A 14,911-nucleotide genomic window follows, 5' to 3' on the forward strand; every position below is an offset into this window, starting at 1 on the left:
ATATAAACACATTCCACCATCTGTTATCTCCATATTCATTTACCCTCCAATGTCCTTCACTTATAGCAGAATTGCATGTGGCAATGCATTAATACACAGTTGTCACTGATTCACAAAATCAGCAATAACCAACTCTGTGTCACTCTATTGATCCCCACCTTCTCCCTCCCTACATCCCTTCCCTCCTCTAATGCACCTCATTCTCTCTTATATTTATCCTCTCCATCTCTTGTTCCTGGAAGGACTAGTCAATCGTTCCTTCCCTTCATTCCATCTTGATCTTTCCATCTTCTCCAAAAACTGACTTTCTCTCAGTACTCATTTGCTCTGTGCCCTTTCCTTTTTTGAGTGCCATTAATATCTGGAGGCTATAAAATCGACCAAGCCTTACAGAAAAGTTTTCATGGTCAGGGCGAGCAGTGTGCTCCCAATAATATGCCAACTCTCCAAAGTAGGGAGAACGAGAGGGCACTCTCTAAAGTTGAAAGGGGATAGATTCCGTAAGGAAGTTCTTCTTCACCCAGAAACATAGAAACATAGAAAGATGACGGCAGAAAAGGGCCAAGGCCCATCAAGTCTGCCCACTCTATGGATCCTCCCCTTAATATTAGCCAATGTTCTACCCTGATCCACTTAGGGATCCCACATGGGCGTCCCATTTATTCTTAAAATCTGGCACGCTGCTGGCCTCGATTACCTGTACTGGAAGCTTGTTCTATTGATCAATCACTCGCTCCGTGAAGAAATACTTCCTGGTGTCGCCGTGAAATTTTCCGCCCTTGAGTTTGAGCGGGTGCCCCCTTGTGGTTGAGGGGCCTCTGAGAAGGAAAATGTTATCTTCCACTTCTATACGTCCGGTGATGTATTTAAACGTCTCAATCATGTCTCCCCTCTCCCTGCGTTCCTCGAGAGTGTAGAGCTGCAAACTGTTTAGTCTTGCTTCGTACGAGAGACCTTTAAGCCCTGAGACCATTCTGGTGGCCATCCTTTGGACCGACTCGATCCTCTGCATGTCCTTGCGATAATGTGGATTCCAGAATTGCACCAGAGAGTGGTAAAAAACTGCAACACTCTTCTGGAGGCTGTCATAGGGGAAAACACCCTCCAGGGATTCAAGACAAAGTTAGACAAGTTCCTGCTGAACCAGAACGTACGCCAATAGGGCTAGTCTCAGTTAAGGCACTGGTCTTTGACCAGAGGGCCGCCGTGGACTGCTGGGTACAATGGACCACTGATCTGAACCAGCAGCGGCAATTCTTATGTTCTTAAATCTCCCCTTGCTGCAACTATACAGTATTGCAAGAAATTCCAACCTTTCTTATTAATCTCATAGTTTTTTATGGTACTTGACTCCTAATTTCTTCCATAATCTTTATCTGCTTTTATCAAAGCTTTTTCACTACTAGACATTCCCACTACATATAAATATAAGCCCTATTTGTTCACAGTTCCTCCAGCATACCTCTTCCTGACTGCTAAGAATTGACTCCTAGTTTGTTTTTTTTAAGGGAATTCTGTTTAAAACAAATCCAGAAAGAACAAATCAATTTGGAAAGCCTGAAAGAAGACTCTAGAGGAAATACTTTTAAAACCAATTGGAGGAAATATTTTTTCACTCAGAAAATAGTTAAGCTCTGGAACAAGTTGCCAGAGGTTGTGGTAAGAACGGATAGTGTAGCTCAGGGGCCGCAATCCAGTCAGGTTTTCAGGATTTCCCCAATGAATATGCATGAGATCTATGTGCATGCACTGCTTTCAATGCATATTCATTGGGGAAATCCTGAAAACCCGACTGGATTGTGGCCCTCAAGGAGGGACTTTGAGATCCCTGGTGTAGCTGGTTTTAAGAAAAGTTTGGATAATTTCCTGGAGGAAAAGTCCATAGTCTATTATTGAGACGTAGACATGGGGGAAGCCACCTCTTGCCCTGGATCGGTAGCATGGAATGTTGCTACTCTTTGGGTTTTTGACCCAGTAAGGCTATTCTTAAGGAGACAAATTTTTCCCCGTCCCCGTGGGAACTCATTTGCCCGTCCCAGTGAGTTATTTTCCTGTCTCTGCCCCATTCCTGCACAAGCCTCAAACACTTTAAAATCATAAGTGTTCGAGGCTTGTGCAGTTAAGGCAGAGCTTACAGGAACGGGACAAGGAAATTGAGTTCCTGCGGGGTTGGGGAAAAATTTATTAAAGCACTAACATCAAAAGACAAGATTTAAAGGACTTGACACAGAGTCGTGTTTTAGCACAAGACGCCTGCTTCAGGAGTCATGAATCAATTTGGATGACTCTCTTAGGTGAAGCTGATATCAATTCTTATAATTGGAACACAGGTTACTCCTTCAGTTATATCTTTTAAAAATTGAGTTGCTACCAAACTAGATCTGTGCAGGAGAGAAAATGTGCTTAAATGTGACTTTCGAAAATCCTTTTATATTAAAATTGGATTAATACTTTGTTCTGTTTGCAGTAGTTATCACATTTAAGTTCATATAAAGTAACAGTTGATGTATTAATGACTTGGGAGCCCTAACCGGGGCTCAAAGAGAGGTTATGGTTTGTAAAATGGCTCCAATTCTTTGAAATGTCCCAATTTAACTGAGAGCTCATACATACTATTTAAGTTTAAAGATACCATAAAAGTGCATAAGGAACAATTGTACCCAAACCAATTTTGAGGACAGTCTTTTAGACTGCATCATCGGATTATAAATATTTTGTTAGTAATGAAGCTGAGATAGGGGATATGGAGTATGTTCTCAATCTTTCAAATTTCTACATTGAACAGCAGGGGGCCCTGTTGAAATTGCTGTCAAAAAGACATTTCGTTAATGGCAAAATATAATTCAGATGCTCTGACAGGCCAGTTCACTAGCTGTTATTCCATAACAATTTTTATCTTTAAGCTCTGTGGAGCAGAGATTAAGACTGCTCCATTTCTGAGATCATTATTGAAAAAAGGTATGTGTGTGTGTGTGTGTGTGTGTGTGTGTATATATGTATATATATTTTTTTTATATTGTGACGGGGCTGGGATTTACCTAGCATGCCAGAGACCCAGCTTCCACCACAGGCGCAAGGCCCAGTGCTCCCTCGAGGGCTACACTATAATGGCAACAGAGGAAAGAGAAGAAAGGCTGCCCACAGAAAAGTCACAGTTCAAATGTTTATTCACCAGTTCCACTTGCAGTGGATTCTGGCAGCCTCTTGGGCTAACCCTTGTTTGGGCTTGCTCGGTTCAAAACACAGTTCATCTTAGAACAATTTCTTTAACATATGAAATAATCAAAAAGTCTTAAATGAGCTTTCATGCCCACAAAGTTCAGCTGCTACTTTTAACTCAGTCTTTGCATATTTCTAGCTCTAAGAACCAATGTTCTGGAGTAGAGAGCTGCACGGGAATGGGGACGACAGGAATCCCGCAGGACGCCCCCTAGGGTCGCGGGGATCCTGCGGGGTTCGATACAACTTGAGCCGCGAGTCTCGACTTCTTTTTCCTACCCGCCCTGCCGCAGCACACATAGCCGACCGGAAGTCTTCCCCGATGTCAGCGCTGATGTCGGAGGGAGGGCTTAAGCAAAGCCGTCCCTCCGACTTCAGCACTGACATCGGGGAAGACTTCCGGTCGGCTATGTGTGCTATGGCAGGGCAGGCAGGAAATAGAAGACGAGCCTCGCAGCTCGAGCTCCATTTGGCTAAGAAAGTTGCTGGTAATTTGCTTGCAGATGAGGGCTGGGAGGCAAACACGGAACACAAAAGGGGGGAGGGAGTGCGTTTTTGGACACAAGGCATGAACTTGGGAGAGAGGAAGGGAGGGAAAGAGATGCTGAGGTGGGGGAGGGAATACGTTTTTGGACACAGAAGGCATGAACTTGGGAGGGAGGAAGGGAGGGAAAGAGATGCTGAGGTGGGTGAGGGAATGCGTTTTTGGACACAGAAGGCATGAACTTGGGAGAGAGGAAGGGAGGGAAAGAGATGCTGAGGTGGGGGAGGGAGTGCGTTTTTGATCACAAGGCATGAACGGGAAAGAGGATGGAGGAAGGGAGGGAAAGATGTTGAGGTGGGGGAGGGAATGCGTTTTTGGACACAGAAGGAGAGAGGAAGGGAGGGAAAGAGATGGTTGTGTACACGGGAATGGAAGAAAGAATTTTTGGTCATAGGGAGGGAGGTAGAGATGAGAGGGAGAAATATTGTGGAAAGGGAACAGTGGGACAGATTGAAATGGATGCAAGAGGGAGGAATGTTGGACATAGTGGTGAAGGGAATGGAGGGAGAGATGTGTCATGGTGCTGGAGAGGGGTGATAGAAGGAGAAATGGTGGGCAGGCACGAAAGATGAGAAAGGGATAAATGCTGGACCATGGTAGGAGGAACAGCAATGGACAGCAACAGAAGAATTTACAGAAGATGGGAAAGCGGAAAAAAGAAACTGGGACCAACTTTATGGAAAAATAAGTCTCCAGACAACAAAGGTAAAAAACGGAATTTATTGACTAAAATATGTTAGCTTTGGGAAATGTATATAGCAGATATCTTTGTATTGTGTTCAAAAGAAAAGGAAATGCATTTCTGGTTTTATTTCTACAGTGTTGAAGTACTTGCTGACCCTTACTGTGACTGGTGGGGATCCCCAAGCACCGCCAGCAGAGGACCTCCTCTAGAGATGGCCAGAACTCCCCTCCACCAAGCATAGCAGTCACTGGCAGCATCCATGAACCACTGAGGTGCCAGCATCTGTGACTCAGGGACGCTACTGCTGCCTGCCAAGCTTGGCAAAAGGGACCCCAGCCAACTGCAAAGGAAGTCCTCAGCTGACAGCTTGGGGATTCTCATCAGCTGAGTATTTATATTTTATATTTACATTAGAGGCTCTGGTAGAAACCTGTTTACAAAGTATGTATTCTTCCAAATTAATATTTCCAAATTAATAAAGTCTCTTTGCTTATTTGTAAATGGGTCTCTACCAGAGCCTTTAATTCAGTAGCATAATTAAATGAAATAACTATTTCTGAAGTTTATAGGGACGGGCGGGGACGGAGGGGATTTCTCACGGGGACAGGTGGGGATGGAGGGGATTCCTCGCGGGGGTCGGGTGGGGATGGAGGGATTCCTTGCGGGGGACGGGTGGGGATGAGTGGGATTCCTTACGGGGACGAGTGAGATTTTGGTGGGGACAGGTGGGATTTCTGTCCCCGTGCAACTCTCTGTTCTGGAGCTCTTGCATAGCAGGGCTGACCCTAGTTGCCACTCTGTTCTGGTCCCTTCTCTCTTCCTTAGGCTTGTCACAACTTCTATGCTTCAGTTAAACACTTTTTAGGAAGTTTTTTCACCTGACTCCCTGAACTACATACTCCCCTACTGACCGGTCTTTATCCCTGGGCAGTGGAGAGGGGAATCGTACCACCCTTTAAGATTTTGATGGTCAAAATCCCTCCCCGGGTTCCCACATTCATGCATTCTAGAATGTCAGGACTCTGAATTCCTTCCCTTCTGCTCATCAGCCACTTTTAGCCCATCCCCTTTCCACTATGCTTTAACAGCACCAAGGGATCCTGGCATTATTGTTCCTTTATCTTAGCCCCACATTCATTCAACAAACATTCATTTATAAAGATACTATTGCTTCCATACAGTCTTTTAGACCACCTTCTATTATTCAATAAACTTGCACCACCTTCCCCATAGTATTTTACTCGCTCATGGAAAACTGGAACGCTCATCTGGTGGCTGTTATAGTAGAAAACACTCTCCAGGGATTCAAGACAAAGTTAGACAAGTTCCTGCTGAACTGGGACGTACGCAAGTAGGGCTGGTCTCAGGGCACTGGTCTTTGACCTAGGGGCCATGGCGGGAGCGGACTGCTGGTCACGATGGACCATTGGTCTGACCCAGTAGCGGCAATTCATATGTTCTTCTTATGAGTTTGCAATTTTAAGTCTGAAGTGCCGCCTACTTATATTAAAAAAAAAAAAATCACCCTTGGCATTTATGGCCCTGATTCTATAAAGCTCACAAACTTCTAGGCACTGTTGACTTGTTGAGACTGGTAAAATGACTTTTTGTTGTGCAGAAGTTAAGTTATGAAACTCCTTGGTGTGTCAGATATTATATTGCTGTAAAAAGGATAGGTTAAGAAAATTACTAAAGACGCAGCTATTCGTAGATGCCTTTTTTTTTTGTTGTTACTTCTGCTAAATTTGATGAACTATCTATGATTGTTCTTATCCACATTATGGCACTTCCTTGAAGATTGTATGTATGTTTATTTTGTTACACGTTTATTTTATCATATATTTGTTTTTATTATGTCTTCATTTTAAATACTGTATTTGTAAATTATGCATTTAGTTTTAAACGGTATATAATTATTATTTATTTATTTGTTTTTAACAGTTTAAACAAGAAAATAAAGTTCTTGTACAGGAATGAGCAATTAAATTATAAAAAGTAAAGTTATCAACTTAATATTTAAAGTCCCATATTTGAGAGATCCAAGATTCAAATGAGTGAATCAACAAAGAAAAAAGGAAATAACATATCCTATTTAGAAGATAAGCGGACAACTATTAGTGATTACAGAAAGGTTTTCTTATTAGGTTGCTATTATTACATTTTCCCCCTCAAGACGTTTCATGGTTAGAAATCCTGACAGCTGGGAGGGTTCAAAGAATATATAATTTCAGGACTTATATTTTACTAAACATTTACACGGATATCGTAAAAGAAAAGTTGCACCCATTGCAGTTACTCCTGGCTTTAACAACAGAAATTGTTTTCTTCTTTTCTGAGTTTCTTTTGTCACATCCGGAAACATTTGAATTTTTTGACCCAGAAATTCCTTATGTCTATTCTTGAAGACTAATTTTAATATCCAATTTTTATCACGTAACAGTACTACTGTGACCAACAAAGAAGCTGATCTAACTAATTCTTTCAATGATGTATCCAACATAGTTGTTAAATCCATCTGTTGCGGTATATAAATTTTTAACATAAATAAAATAAATAAATTGTCAAATATTCACTAGGTGCCGTTTATAGAATCGTGCTTAGTGGTGCCTAAACAGTCTTAGTGTGGAGTAAGATGTTGATATTATACTGAAAATATATTGCATTGAAGATTGGATACTGCGCTTGAATCCATATCATTGAGCTGCTGCAGATAAGTCTTTTTTACTTCCTCCGTGAATCTATACTGCACGCTATGAGTTCCTTTTTTTCCTTCCTGCAAGTAGGACTTTGTTGTTTTCAATGAGGTTGGAGGTTTTTTTATGCTGATGACTGTTTATGGCAGCATCATAATATTTTGATTAACTGCTACTTTTTTCTCCATTTCTTACATACCTTACATCCTGTTCATGACCTCTTCCTGTTCATGACCTAATGTTACCATTAGAGTATACAATTCCTTACAATGGTCCGGATTATTTTTCTATATATCCTTAGGCCTCAGCCCTACCGCTAGTGTAAATTTATAGCGTGAAGAATTATGTGGACCTTCATCATTGGCCGTGTGTAAATTTATTTTTCATTATTTAAATACCCTTACATAAATTAAATTCTTATCATATTAAAGACTGTATTAAAGATTAAGATTAGGTATGTACTTATTCTGATTTGGTGGGGGAAATAGTTGTACAGTAATGTCTATAAGTTTAATGTGCATTTCGTGTAAACTTATGTATATTGAAATTGTTTGTTTGCACTATGGTAGTTTGGAATTTTAATAAACATTAAAAAAAAAAATAAAAAAAATAGAGTTTAAGCCTTATTTTCAGCCACTTATCTTAACAGCTGATATGACCCGGGAGGGATTGACCCTGACATGTTTTGCACTAATGTGCTTTTTCAAGGGTCCCCCATGGCCGATACTGTCATCCAACTTACAACAGTTTAGCAAGCAATTTACATTAGTGGTGGAGAGGTGGGGCTGAGGCCTAAGGATATATAGAAAAATAATCCGGACCACTGCAAGGAATTGTGATATTTTATTGGATATTGTTCCGGAATACCTTAAGTGAAAAATTTTACATCATATTCTGTTACCATTAGAGTATGGCCATTTTTAAAAAAATTAACATGTGTGCACTTATTTTGTATGTGGGTAAGGACTCCTGTGTTATTTTGTGCACTAAATAGTTAACATATGGTAATGTAGAAGCACTACCTGGCTAGTGCAGGAACATCCACTTTCATCTGACATTCCTCCTCAAAAAAAACAACAACACTTTTTTGAAATGCGGTAAGCTCATGCAGATGTCTGAGCATATGCCTGAGCATATCCTGTGGAATTCCATTTTTTTTTTTGTTGCATTAGGTATATGCTAGCACTGAATGCAGCTTATTAAAAGGGCCTGACCCCTATGTAAGCTATGCCACCTTATTGTGTTTATCCTTGTTTCTTTCTCCAACTAAGAAATTATTTTCTCTTTATTTATTTATTTTTATAACTGTGAACCACTTGAATACTGATAGGCAGAATTCAAAATAAAGTGAAAATCTAGATGTACCTTAAGTTCTAATCACTAGCTGTCACTTGTGTTAAGGTAGACTTAATGCTTCTCCAGCTCCTGCTATCCCAGGTAGCAAAAGATTGACCAGTGATTTTCCTTTTTTTTTTTTTTTTTTTTTGTTCCGTTGGAAAAATATGGAATGAGAAAAGTGGAAAATCGCTGGACTAAGAGTATAGCCCTCGATGGAGACTGCCTCAACTTTGTTGGTTGGGCTGAGAACTTTTCAGTGGCCCCTCGTATGTCAAATAGCCCTTTATATCTTGGACAATATCAGGAAGATGGTATTTCAAGCATCATTTCCTACCATTATAAGGATCACCAAAGGTTGTGTTTTATTTTTATACGCATCAAGGGAAATATAAAGAGAAGAGCAGCTTTCAGTTTTTAAAAACTGGATGGACCATTTGGGTCTTTATCTGCCATCATCTACTATGTAAAAAGAGAGCCTCAAATCCATTAACATTAATCAGTTGAAAGCTCCATTCTCCCAACATATCTGCATTATCATGCCAAACAAAACAGTCCCTTTTCTTTCTGAACTAGGAGTAGATATTTTCAACTTTATGGCCACACACTATAATACAATCTAACCACTGACTCTATTGGTTTTTTAGATCTTCATTCGAATCAACCAGCATACATAGCAATAAGAAGATCTCATATAACTTGTCTTAATACTTTATAAACTCACAGACCTCAGTGATACCGTCTGTATTTAAGTATTAAAGTGATGTATACTACGCGGGTAGGGGTAAGCACTCCGACGTAGTCCTACGTTTTGCCCATAAGGGCTGTATCAAGGAAATCCCCCTTAGTTCAAACAGCTCATGCTCCCTGATCCAAATCTATAGCGTGGGGAGCATGAGCTGTTTGAACTAAGGGGGATTTCCTTGATACAGCCCTTATGGGTGAAACGTAGGACTACGTCGGAGTGCTTATCCCCACCAGCGTAGTATAAGATGAGTACATCACTTTAATACTTAAATATATTTATTGAAATATTTAAAAATTATTGCAAAATAACTATGAGACCGATGACAATTAGGGATACCAATCTTTTCTGTATGTTCTAAAAGTTTAACGGTATACAGACGGTATCACTGAGGTCTGTGAGTTTATAAAGTATTAAGACAAGTTATATGAGATCTTCTTATTGCTATGTATGCTGGTTCACACACTATAATGACATCACCAGTTGCTATATCCCCAGTGGGATCTCTCCACTTCTTTTTCAGATGTGCAAGATGCTATTCAAAAATGATGCATATCTCAGTATAAGGACTTGAGGGAGATAAGATATTCACATGTCAAGAGCAAGGGCAGACCTTGTAAGATGAGTAAAAACCCCACTTATATGAAACTCCAGTAATGCATGACAGCTGTGCAGTGTTATTTATAAGCCCACAATACAAATAATTAGGTGCTGACATGAATGTAAATGACTCATTGAATATCTTTGGGGATGTGACTGAAATTTGGCAGAAGAGACGGTATTATGAATGGTAACAGAATCAGAACTCGCTAGCTAAATATGAATATTTATATTAATTTATATTAATAAGACAGAGATATGCAAACCTAAGAATGTAGTAAAGAAATATCAGAAAATTCTATTCTCAGGACACCAAATGATCATCCAAAAGTAATTGCAAGATTATCTCTGTGTGGAAATATTTTGGAAAAAGAACAAGAAGATAATGCCAAAATCCAAGATGTTATGGAAAGCTTGCCGAGACTCATCAAGCCTTATGATTATTATCCAAGGCTGCTCATCCATGTTGATACTAATGATATTGCTCTGAATGTATCAAAAGTGACTTTGTTGCTCTAGGACAGTTTTTCTCAACCTTTTTATGCCAAGTACCCCCTAAGCCTAACAAATACCAACTGAGTACCCCTGCCCAAACTCCGCCCCAGACTTGCCCAAACTCCACCCCCGACTCCACCTCCATAATAATAGTACTAATTGTAATGCAGTTTCTTTCATCCATTTTTCATATACATACAATATAATCTTATTAATACATAAATCTAACCACAAAATTAAAAAAACACAAAGCACACTGCGCAGAGAAAATGTTAATTATGTTAATTATTCATAACAAATGCAAGGAAGTTCTTCACTCAACGGGTGGTAGACACCTGGAACGCGCTTCCCGGAGAGGTGATAAGACAGAGTACAATTCTGGGGTTCAAAAAGGGACTGGATGACTTCCTGGAAGCGAAGGGGATAACAGGGTACAGATAAAGGTTTACCTTACAGGACATTGAGCGAACAGGGTATGGACATTTTAGGTTAGGTAGGGAATACTTACAGGTCATGGACCTGGGGGGCCGCGGCGGAAGCAGACTGCCGGGCACGATGGACCCCTGGTCTGACCTGGCAGAGGCAGTGCTTATGTTCTTATGTTCTTATTACCAAGGCAGATGACTTAAAATAGACAATAGACAAATACAGTGGTACCTCGGTTTACGAGTGCACTGATTTGCGAGTGTTTTGCAAGACGAGCAAAACATTCGCAAAATCGGCGCCTCAGAAACTGAGCGTGCCTCGATTTACGAGTGCCCCCCGTGATCCGGCACCCCCCGCTTGTGTCGCACCCTCTCCCCGCTGTGATCCGGCATCCCTCACGCACCCACCCACCCACCCGATCACATTCCTTACCCCCATTTGGCACTGACACCAACACACAGGACATGCCGGTGCCCGAAGATCTGCCTTCTTCTTTGCACTGGGTCTTGAGCACCATCTTTTTCCCTCTCACTCACACACTCAGGCCCAACAATTGTCCCTTTCTATTCCCTCCCTCCTTCATATGTCCCAAGTTAGTGCCCCTTCCTCCCTCCCTCCTTCCTATGTCCCCCTCGCTGCCTTCCAGCCTTTGTCCCACCCCCTCCCTCCTCCGAAGCTGCGCCGTAGCCTGCCTGCCCCCAAGTCAACCCGCCGCCAATTCCTCTTCCCCTCCTGCCCATTCCATTTAATTACCCACCATTGCTGCCACAACTCTGGGAAGGGCCAGATGCATGCTGCAATTGCATGCCACCGGTTCACAAGCCTTTCCCCCCCCCCCCCCCCCCACCCCCCCCACCCCCGATGTCAATTCTGACGTTGGAGAGAAAGTCCAGGCTAGCCAATCGCTGCTTGGATGGCCCGGACCTTCTCTCTGATATCAGAAACACCTCTTGGCAGGAAGAAAATCCAAATACACATAGGAGTTGATATGGGACCAGCCGTGATCATGTTTTTATCAGCTTTATACTATTAGTGTTCTTTTGTTTGACAGAAATTTGTGAAAAGGAATGATAAGTGAGTATGATAGAAAGCAAGAGAATAGTTAGATCAAGGGCAGGAATGATGGGAGTGACAAAGGGGGATGATAGAACTGGTCAATGTTACTAGAGAGTGACAAGAGTAATAGGGAGAAAGCATAAGGATAGACAAAAGAGGCTGGCCAGGGAGTCAAATGTGATAGAGAGTGAGCATGAGGGGAGAAGGGGGCACGAGCCAGCATTATTATAATGCAAAGGGAGAGTGTGCACTAAATGGAAGAATTCAGTGCATTTTGTCTGCATGGAAGATCTTTATTTAATTAAAAGAATTGACAAAGTTGGAAATCCCTTTAGACACCATAGGCTGTAATGTCGCCTTGTACTAGTCTGCAGTCCTTCGAACATAAGAGAACTGCTTAAGGCTGTTAATTGGGGTCATTTTGGAAAGCCCTGTTCAAAACCGATGCTCAAGGGGTGGTAGTACAAAGAAGGGAGAGGAACAAATGATTCATAGATTTTTGACTTTGCTGCTCATTGCCTTCAGTCACCTTTTTGTGGGAGCAGCATCTCCAGATGGGTTTTGCACATTTAATTATACAAAAAGGTTGTTACAAAAATAATTTGCTAATTACTTAAAAAGTTACGTTTATTCAAAATATTCACGTGTTATATTTATTATTCATATCTTCAGCGTATTCAAAAATATGAAAAAATTAAATCCAAAATTGCTGGGGACATTGAGGATTAAGAGATATGCAACAATTTTTCGGAAGTGGTATTGACTTATTATCTGTTATACAGTGATAAGGTAAGAAAGAGGCAGTGATGCAAATTCATAATCTATTGTGAAATATGGAGAGTAACTTATTTGAGAGGTTTGATTTGAACCCTTTTCTTCTTAATAAGAAAACAACAAATGACAATTGCCATCTAATGGGTTGTATTTTTTCTTATTTTCATTTTTTTATTTTCATCAAACAGATTAGGGCTTTGTTGCGGTCAATAGCCCTTAACGTAATTTAAACAGCTCTAACGCTGTTGTTCCAAAAATAGCAAAGCAAATATTTAAGTTGCTGCACATTACAAAGTCATGAGGTATAAAATATGCAAATACATAGTTTGCTATGCAAATTCCCTAGCGTGACTTGCAGTATTATAGCACAAATTGCATTAGGGCACAAAACCACAATAAGAGCTGGGGTTATTTTATCATCCAGGAGCATCAGGCTAGGCTGCAACAGTACGTTCCCCCCTGGATCCATCCCCCCATCTATAGCCCCCCCTTGGCCCTCAACCACCCCCTAGTGGCTACCTTAAAAATCATTGGTAGTCCGGAGGGTGGGGGTTCCTCCAGTGTGGTACAGGGGGGTCTGGTGGGGTTGAGGAAGGTTGTTATATGGAAATATGACCCCCTTAGCAGTAGTCACACGAGACTGGCACTATGGGTGCCATTTTAACATCTGCAGTGGAGTGACCAAGAGCAATTAGGCATCACTCCTGGCCAACCCTCCTGCACCCCACAGACCCCTATCCTTGACCCACTAGAGGACTTCCCTGGACCACAATTATTTTTAAAGTAGTCACTAAAGAGGGTTGAGGAGCCAGGGACGTGCATGGTGGATTGGTCTGGGGAGAACTCGCTGGGAGCTTAAGGCCATGGCTTTACATAGCCAATGCTCCTGGGCCACAGGAATAATGCTACTTGCAAAAAGGCTTGCAAACAGCTTTATTCCTGTAAGATGGTAACATAGTAACATAGCAGATGACGGCAGATAAAGTCCCGAATGGTCCATCCAGTCTGCCCAACCTGATTCAATCTAAAAATTGTTGGGTTTTTTTCTTCTTCTTCTTAGCTATTTCTGGGGAAAAATCTAAAGCTCTGCCCGGTACTGTTCTTAGGTTCCAACTACTGAAGTCTCCGTCAAAGCTCCAGTCCATCTACACCCTCCCAGCCATTGAAGCCATCCCCAGCCCATCCTCTACCAAACGGCCATATACAGACACAGACCGTGCAAGTCTGCCCAGTACTGGTCTTAGTTCTTCAATATTTACTATTATTTTCTGATTCTAGATCCTCTGTGTTCATCCCAAGCTTTTTTGAACTCTGTCACCGTTTTCCTCTCCACCACCTCTCTCGGGAGCGCATTCCAGGCATCCACCACCCTTTCTGTAAAGAAGAATTTCCTTACATCGCTCTTGAATCTCCCACCCCTCAACCTCAAATTATGTCCTCTGGTATTCAGCAACCTGTGATACTGGGATGCCACAGGTTGCTGAACCCCACTTGACATCAAGGTGTGATAAAGAGCAAATCTTTAGTGCGCCTTGACAAGTCCTGCCCCATTAGTGTCCTTTTACTTTAAGATGCATGGCACTTAACACACTTTAGTAGAAGTACCCCTAGGTTTTGATTACACTAGTGAATGTTTCAAATAAATATTCGTTTTTAAAAGCTCCTTTTACTAAGTTTCAGTAAGCATGTGTTAGTACTTACCGTAGCTTGAAAGGGCTTACCATGGGTCAGGCTGTCCCGTGGTAAGTTCTGAATGTGCATGCACAAACCATGCATTAAAAATGTTTAAAATTTATGGGGAGGAAGTATATTGGTGCTAGTCAGCACATCTACATTGCCATGTGCTAACTGGTTAGCGTGGGATTAACGTGTAAACCCTTACTGCCTACATAATAGCTGGCGGTAAGGTTCCATGCACTAATCTTTGGTAATGGCCGCATGCTCATGGCAACATTAGCATGTGGCTATTAATATGGAAAATTGGTCATTTTCTGGCAACGGTAAAAATGGCCTTAGCTTGCGAAAAGACTCGTGTAAGGACACACTGAGGCCAATTTCTACCACAGCTTTGTAACAGGAGGCCTAAGTAACTGGCAAATTATTTTTGTTACAATTTTCTTGTATAATTAGTTTTGAGATTCTTTGGTTTTTCTATAATTTTTTGAGATTTTTGCTACTTTTGCACATACCTTGACAGTAATGAAACTCATTCATAAGCCATGGTATGTGGCAGTGGCGTACCTAGGGTATGTGGCACCCGGGGCCCATCATTTTTTGACACCCCCCCCCATCTATATGAAAAATATGATTTTTAGTACCAATCTACATATCGCACCACA

This window comes from Geotrypetes seraphini, chromosome 7 (assembly GCF_902459505.1).
Source record: "Geotrypetes seraphini chromosome 7, aGeoSer1.1, whole genome shotgun sequence".
Classification (NCBI taxonomy): domain Eukaryota; kingdom Metazoa; phylum Chordata; class Amphibia; order Gymnophiona; family Dermophiidae; genus Geotrypetes; species Geotrypetes seraphini.